Source organism: Lytechinus variegatus, chromosome 8 (assembly GCF_018143015.1).
Source record: "Lytechinus variegatus isolate NC3 chromosome 8, Lvar_3.0, whole genome shotgun sequence".
In the NCBI taxonomy this organism is placed as follows: domain Eukaryota; kingdom Metazoa; phylum Echinodermata; class Echinoidea; order Temnopleuroida; family Toxopneustidae; genus Lytechinus; species Lytechinus variegatus.
This window is the reverse complement of record NC_054747.1, coordinates 1,172,953-1,180,951: the sequence shown is the minus strand read 5'-3', so window position 1 is coordinate 1,180,951 and position 7,999 is coordinate 1,172,953. Positions and strand designations below refer to the sequence as shown.

Below are 7,999 nucleotides of genomic sequence, written 5' to 3'. Positions count from 1 at the left end.
AGGGAACCGCCGAACCAAGAAGGCGGCGAATAAATGTTTGATCTAGGGTAGCACCGATAATGATGTTGAACGGGGGGGGGCAAAATTGTTCGTATTGTCTGGACTTAGCGACATACAGGTCCCGTATAGGAAAAAATGAATAAATAAATAAGTAAATAGATATATAAAGGATTAAATATATGAATATCCAAATAAATAAACAAATAAAAAATAAATAAATAAAAAGTGAATTAAAAAATATATGTGGTCGAATTTAAAACATCCCCTTATCACACACAAAAAAGGAATTTGCTTTTGACTCATGTCTTTTTAGCAAGATAGGTATCCTGTGTAGGATTACAAGAAATGCCTGAATTAAAACTCAGCTCGCCCTTTAAAATGTTCACGCTTTCATAAAAAGATAAAGAAAGAAAGAGGCAAAAGAACGAAGGAAGAAAATAAAAAAGAGAGAGGGGAAGAGGGGGTAAAGAAAACAAGAAAAAAAGTAGAAGAGGGGGAGAGAAGGTCAAGCCCGGGGTGGGATAGAGAAGTGAGATGAAGAAAGGGAGAAAAAATGAAAAGGCGAAAGAATGACCAAAAAAAGAGAGAAAGCAAGAGGGGAAAAGAAAAAATAGAAATAGAAAGAAAAAAGGGGCAGATATGGAAAAGGAATGGAAAGCGAAAGAGAGACAGAGAGTGTGAGAGATGGAGTGATGAAAATAATTAATAAATGAGCGGAATCACATATTTGATGTCGACTGAGGTGCCGTTTTGATGTTCGAGTTAGGGGCGCTAAATTGATGTTCGAACTTTCTTGTTGAAGGAAAATATGCCATGTCTGGGATTAGAACCCATGACCCTCAGTTTCGAAGTCCAAAGAATAATTCGTCGGGTCACGACGCTCCACATAACAGGAGGATGCCAAATTCATGATCAAACTAGGGGGGGGGGGGCGTAAAATTGATGTTTAAACTAGAGATCGTCGAATCGTTGTTCAGACTAGGGGAGCGCCAAATTGATGTTCAATCCAGGGAAGCGCCGGATAGCTGTTCGAACTGGGGGAGCGCAGAAATCGATGTTAGAACGAGGGGTGCATGGGGTCAAGTTGATGTTCCAACCAAGCGCGCAATATTGATTGTATTACCTGGATCTACAAGATGCATTTACTGCACAAATAAATAAATGCGGCTGAAATGAAATATCCATTTTCACTATGAAAACGATGCTATTGCGATTAAAGTCTGCTTAGCGAGCTAGGTCATGTAGGTAGATTGTTTAAGATCACAAGAAAGGGCTTAAAATAAAACTCAGCTCGCGCTACGCGCTCTCAATATTTAATTATTGAGTTACCGTATCATTTTCATATATCCACGTAAAGATTATTTTCTCATATGAGTACACATAGGCAGGTCCAGGGGATAAAGCTTTCGCCCCGTCCCCCATATCGGTGCAAAAGAAGGGAAAGAAAAAAAAACAGAGAAAAAATGAAAAGGAAACAGAGCTTCAAAGACTCCTTCTGAAGACATTGCATAAACAAATTTCTGCTCGCGCATCGCGCTCAAATTTATTATAATAATATTTTTATATAACCACTAGATTTTATAATTTTTTTTGTTGGGAGGGGGTAACAAAGTCCGTTTCTTTATTATGAAATTGATTAAAGGTGGATTGAAGAGGAGGAGGGCATTCACCCACGCTGGTCCCTCCCAAGAGAAATATAGGATAGCAATTAGCTTGTCGAAATAGTAAATATTTTCAACAACAAAAACTCATTAAGAATGGTCCGCTCTTCAGCTCGCCTTATTATAGAAGATACTCATTCTTTTAATTAATAGAGAAAAGTGAATAGAATGACCCACTTTTGGAGTAAAAATCTAAAAATATAGATAAATATAAAATTAGCATAGATCGTGAATAAGGTGTTAATCATATCAAAAGTGTTAATGTGTTAATCATATCAAAAAAGGTTGTAAAACTGAAAAGAGATGAATAATTTCACGCTTCATTCAATTGTTTGATGAGACACCCAGTGTCTTCACAGTTAAAAAAAGATGGCCTGACTCATCGAACATCAATTTTTATAGTCTGAAAATTTTGAGCTCACACTTTTTCCTCGCATCAGTTGTTTAGCTAGATAATTATTCCGCAATGTATTCTAATAGCTTCAATGCTCAAGCTTCATTGATTTCGTGGGGAAGCTTCAATGACGTTCAAAACATGATAGAAAGTTATATAATGAACAACCTTATAAGATTGTCGCTCCAAGAGGTATACCAATCATTGATTGAAGGCTCGGTTGACATATACCATCAACACCAACCAAACCAATAATGGCGCGAAGTGGATTTGGGCAGATTTTGGTTGTACTGTACTTAGTTCACGCCTTTCACTTAAGTAAGTAAAATGCTCGTAATAAATTTGTTGAAATCAAAATGATTTTCTTAACCAGCTACAAGTTGTGTAATATTTAAATGGTAACTGTGATTTCTCTTTAAGTCCTTGTCTTAAGTATACATCTTTCTACAAGGGATGAATATATCATCAGCGTCACCTCATGATAATTAGTGCTTATTTCTTTATTTAGGATGTTTCAAATACTTTGTGTTTTAATGTACAGATGTTGCTCAGATAATTTTTGGTGACGAGGAAAACCAAATGTTCCTGTTTGGTCGCCTCCCGTTTCGTGTGAATGAAAGCACCATTTTCGACCAGCGCGAATTCCGGCAAATACCTCTTGGGTCGGAAGGATCTACCATAACATCTCTCGATTACAATCCCGTCGACCAGATGGTGTACTGGGGTTCGCAGACGAGAATCATGCGTATATCTACTATCGAAATGGAAATGCCGCCGAAACCAGTTACTGTTCAACAGCTGCCTAGCAGTAAGAGAAAGTGTATTGATCATTATACCTTAAAATTGTACTATTTTGCTGTGGTCTTATACACCAAGGCCAAGATGCAAAACCATTATTATATCTCTGATCATCTGAATCAGGTGAAAATGTGTGAATAAATATTAAAAAGTGAAATCAATTACAGGAAATAAAATATATATAAAAAAAAAAAGAAACATATCCATGAAGGTTTGCCCCCCCCCCCCCCGAAAAACAAAATAGATAAATAAATGAATAGATAAATGAATTAATTAATTAATAAATGAAATTGTAAAAAGTAAATAATAATAAATGAATAAATTAAAATAAGGGTACAGATATGTGTATTAGAAAGTTGAATCTATTAATAATCAGATGAATTCGATGATTTCTTTGGTAAATTATTACGTCAAATTATTGCGAGCAGCTCACGCTTTATCATGTAAGCCTGATAGAATAATTCGGGAAATTTTATTTTTTAATTGAAAATGATGTATACAATTATAACTGATGTGTCTTGCCATATTGTTACCAAGCACACTAATTTTCATCCCAGCCCGAAAATGCAATTTTGGCTGGCATTTGGAAGTGCAGCTCGTCTGCGACATCACGATATTGTCTGATTTTATGACATCCAACTTATCGTCGGGGCCGGGCATGCTTCCTACATGAAGTTGATGGTGTTATCCACCATGATTTCCTTGGTTGCAAAGCGATTTAGATCATTTGATTTGACATCCTTTTTATTGGAGTAACACTAAAGGAAGACTGAAATCATAAAGCGCATAAACCTATCCCATATGTATATATATTTTTGAATGAGTCCTGGGGTGTGTTTCATAAAGCTGTTCGTAAGATAAGAGCGACTTTAAGAACGACTGGTGACCCTTTCTTATGGTATATGGTATATTCATTGGCGATGGTTTAGCGCCTAAGAAAGGATCATCAGTCGTTCTTAAAGTCGCTCTTAACTTACGAACAGCTTTATGAAACGGCCCCCTGGTTTTGACATATTCCGGTTTGTGCCATTTTGATTACGGCGGAATTTTAGGTAAAGTTTGCAATCGTTCTTTATGTACATCTTAGGAGAAATCATTTGCCACCTGAAAACTTGGCCAAGGAGTCAAGGCTGCATGGGCCTAATCACAACTGGCAGGCCATAGATATTCATTCGAGCCAACCCATTGCTCAATTTTTAAATTTGATATTGCTGATTGACAAAAATGAATGAATATGACTGATAATCTAACACTGATTCTATGGAGGGTACCTACTGAACTTACTTTTTTTCCGAATCGGAAAGATATATCACCACTATTGAACTATATTTTTACTGGCGGAAGAATTAGGGTCATTTTACTCTCTCAAGTGATGAATTTGGTCCCGTTAGGTGTAGTCTTCATAAATGCTGATTTATTTTTTAAAAATGAGCCGGTCGTGGTATACCCTTTTCTGGTCAGATATGGAATGTCAGATATTTATCCTCTCTACTGGTAGTAAACATTCAACCCTCGAATTTCCTCCTTATTTTTTATGAATTCTTTTTAAGTGCCACTTCAACACACGAGTCTATGGGAAAGGTGACCATCAGGCAAGGTAGCATCCTGATAAGAAAAAAAATTGGCACATTTAACATTAAGGTACAATACAAAAAAGTTACATTTCGGAAAGATCGAACCTTACCCGGGCCCCCAGCTTTGAACATTGGTGCCTTAACCGCTAGACCACAGAGACAGGTTAGTGGCTAGGGCAACCCCCAACCGATTGAACGTCAGATTTTCGTCAGACAGTTTTCGACACTATTATATACCAATTATAATTTCCTTTGTCGGGTGAAGGTGGGCATAGAAAGATGACAAGCCGCTATGGGTCAGCTGGATCAAAGGTATCGCTTTGATACAGAACACGTATGGGAGAAAGTATGCAAATGTGTGAAGTTATACATGTACAACAGCTTTGGTAACTGTTTTATCTATATATTTCTTTTGCACAATATTTAAATGAAACAGTTGCCAAAGCTGATGTACATGTATAATTTCACACATTTAGGACCCTATGTATATATACAGTGCGTATAAAAAAACGGGACAGTTATGGAAGGTCTATAAAAAATTGTTTCAAATTATTATATCTATATTTTGATGTTCATAGATGCTCTGAGATCTTATCCTTGAAATGCCGTTAAAAATGATTTTTATTCATCCTTGGGCGAACACGGGACGTTTTTGACGGGGGTTCAAAAAGAGGCTTGCGCCAAAATGGCAGAAATGAGAAATTTGATGATTAGACTTTTGGCTAATCAGCAAATTTCCTTTTAATCTTTTCATTATCTTTGCCATAGTTTTTTAATTATGCTGTCAAATTTTATTTACAAATTTATTTATTTACCTGAATTATTTTGTTTTCATTTAAATTTCTTTTACCTTTGAATTGTTTGTCAACGAAAATAAAAAGATTTGCATTATTAAATGGGAGAATTAGTAATTATTCAAATCCTTTTATTATGTTATGGTACCTATAAAAGACATTAATCCTGTTTTCAAGGGGTTTTTGAATCCTTCACCAAGTTTAATTATCTGCTTGACAGGACAAACAGGAAAGGATTCATGTCTTTCAATGGCAATGGTGTTTTTAATCAATTTTGAAGGAGCAAGATATGGCAGACCTGGTAAAATGTATTAAACACTTGTAAAGCGAGAAAGCTAAAATTTCCACTCTTTAATTAAAATATCAAGTTTTTTTATTTTGACATAATATTCAGAAAATGATGAAATATTTTACTTTCTATGTTATTGTCCTTTTCCCTTTTTCTCTTGGTCATGATTTTTTTTTTATTTGGAGGGGGAGGGGGGCAGCACCTTGAGCCCCACCCATCAGTATGCCACTGTTCAAAGGCACCATAACCTTAGCACACAAAGATAGGATTTTGAAAAAACACGCTCTCCCATGCTTCGGTTTAAAAAAATGTTCTTGCCTAAAGAAGGAATATTCAAAGCTAAAAGTGAACCTATTAAAAAGGATAAACATAAATAAGTTGATTTGGAAATGAACTTTGACCGCATAATTCGAACATTATGGCAAAGATTATCAGAAGGTTAAGAGGAAGTCTGCTGATTAGCAAGAAATCCGATCCTCATATTAACCACACTATGCCATTTTGGCGCAAGTCTCCTTTAAACCCCAGACAAAAACATTCCGTGTTCGCTCAAGCATGAACAAAACTAAATTATTTTAATGGCATTTGGAGGATAAGACCTCAGAGCACATATTGACACCAAAATATAGAGATCACAATTTGAAACAAAAATTTTAAAAACTTTTCAAATCTGTCCCGTTTTTTTAATACGCACTGTATATATATATATATATATATATATATCCATATATATCCATATATATATATCCATATCTATATATATATTTAGAATGCGTCCCACAAAAAACAAAACCGAGATTTATCGATGATTTTTCATACCTTAATCACAAGTACAATAGACAAATGACCTGCCATTTTAAAGCTTAGAATGTCCTCTTTCATTTGAAATTACTAAGATTATTTTTTGTTCACGCATGAGGGAAGAAAAACAATTTGAAAAGGAGATACCAAACAGTCGTATCTGGGTTTTAAAAAGAAAACCACATCCTTAAAAAAATCAATATCTGCTCTTTAATTTGATACCTCAATTACAGAAAATGGTCAAGAAATAACAAAGTTCTGTTTATTTGAAATAAGGCTTGATTTTCAATAATTTCTTAAAGTGAAGAGGTTTTACAAGCTAGCGTTCAAACACACTCGAAACTCCGTTTTGTTGACGATGAGCCATACATTAAGTATTTTGTTACCGTGTGATAACTTCTATGGGAAACCGGTGGAAACACGTTTATTTAGTGAAATTATGGAAATACAAGCAGGGAACATAACTTTTTTTTACTTCTTGACCATTTTTGTGATTAAGGTATCAAATAAAAGAGCAGATATTGAACTTTTTAGTCATGTGATTTTCTTTTTTGAAATTCAGATACCCCCCCCCCCCGCCAAATGAGTTTTTGGTATCCTTTCTCCGATTTTTTCTCACTTATGCGTGAATGCGGAAAAATCTAATTAATACTAGATGAAAGAGGAAATTATAAGCTTTAGACTGGTAGGTCATTTGTCTATTTTATTTATGATTAAGTTACAATAAATCATCGCTAAATCTCGGTTTCGTTTTTTTCTCGGATGCACTGTATATATATATATATATATATATATATATATATATATTGTGAAAGAAATTACTGAACAGAATAATGGTAGGAGTAGAATAAATCAATGTTCCAAGAGCTATCAGCCCTTTGGAAAAACTGGTGATGCCGAAAAATTACCGTCAGATAAACAGATTTTCGACACCACCAATTAAATTTCCTTTGTCGGGTGTAGGTGAATTTTGAACAATTTTTAGCAATATATTATTTAGATAAATATAGATGCATATATATATATATATACTAACAAAATATGCTGAAGATAAATGGTAATGCTTTCAAAGCCAATATAGTTTTTATTTCCTCGAATTTTCGACGGACCTCCGTCTTCTTCAGGAGTAAATACAATGTGTGGTATCAATCAGAGAGCGCATCCTCAGACAGATGTTGTTATGATGACTGGCTGAGGATGCGCGCCCTTCACAGAAACATACATAGTAACGCTTGTTTGTAATTATCTAATTGTTACGTAACAATTAATATTGCGCAATAACATTTCTTGTTACGCAACAATAAGAAATTTAAGAGATGAGATGATAGAACCAAGATCAAATTGGTTAAGAGAAAATGGTTCTCTCGAAAGTATTAAGTACGGATAGGTATTATTGAGCAATAAGAGAAATTCCTGTGTGATACGATACCAAACATCGTGGCGCTTGTCAAAGTATTTTTTCTTTTTAAACCCCTTTTCCACTAGGGCCAGGACAGCGTCAGGACAAGGCGCGGAATGTAATAAGTACAATCCGCGACCCTTCCGCAACCTGTCCGGACATTCCTAGGAGTGTCCGCACGCTGTCCTAAACCCTTCCTGGTGTTCGGGAAATCAAAATTTGTCCGCATCCAAATTTTGGTCGAGACCAAAATTTGGACGCGGATAATGAATTCCTGACACCTTCGGGA

General features: G+C 35.3%; 1 protein-coding gene across 2 annotated transcripts in view; it reads left to right on the top strand.

Moving 5' to 3' along the window:
• Window positions 1–2,204: 2,204 nt before the first annotated feature.
• Window positions 2,205–7,999, top strand: part of LOC121419785 — a 41,659-nt gene continuing 35,864 nt past the window's right edge. For both annotated transcript variants that reach the window (XM_041614239.1, XM_041614237.1), the window contains exons 1-2: window positions 2,205–2,373; window positions 2,597–2,863. The gene's annotated coding sequence lies outside the window, so the exon portion shown is untranslated. The remainder of the gene's footprint in view (window positions 2,374–2,596; window positions 2,864–7,999) is intronic.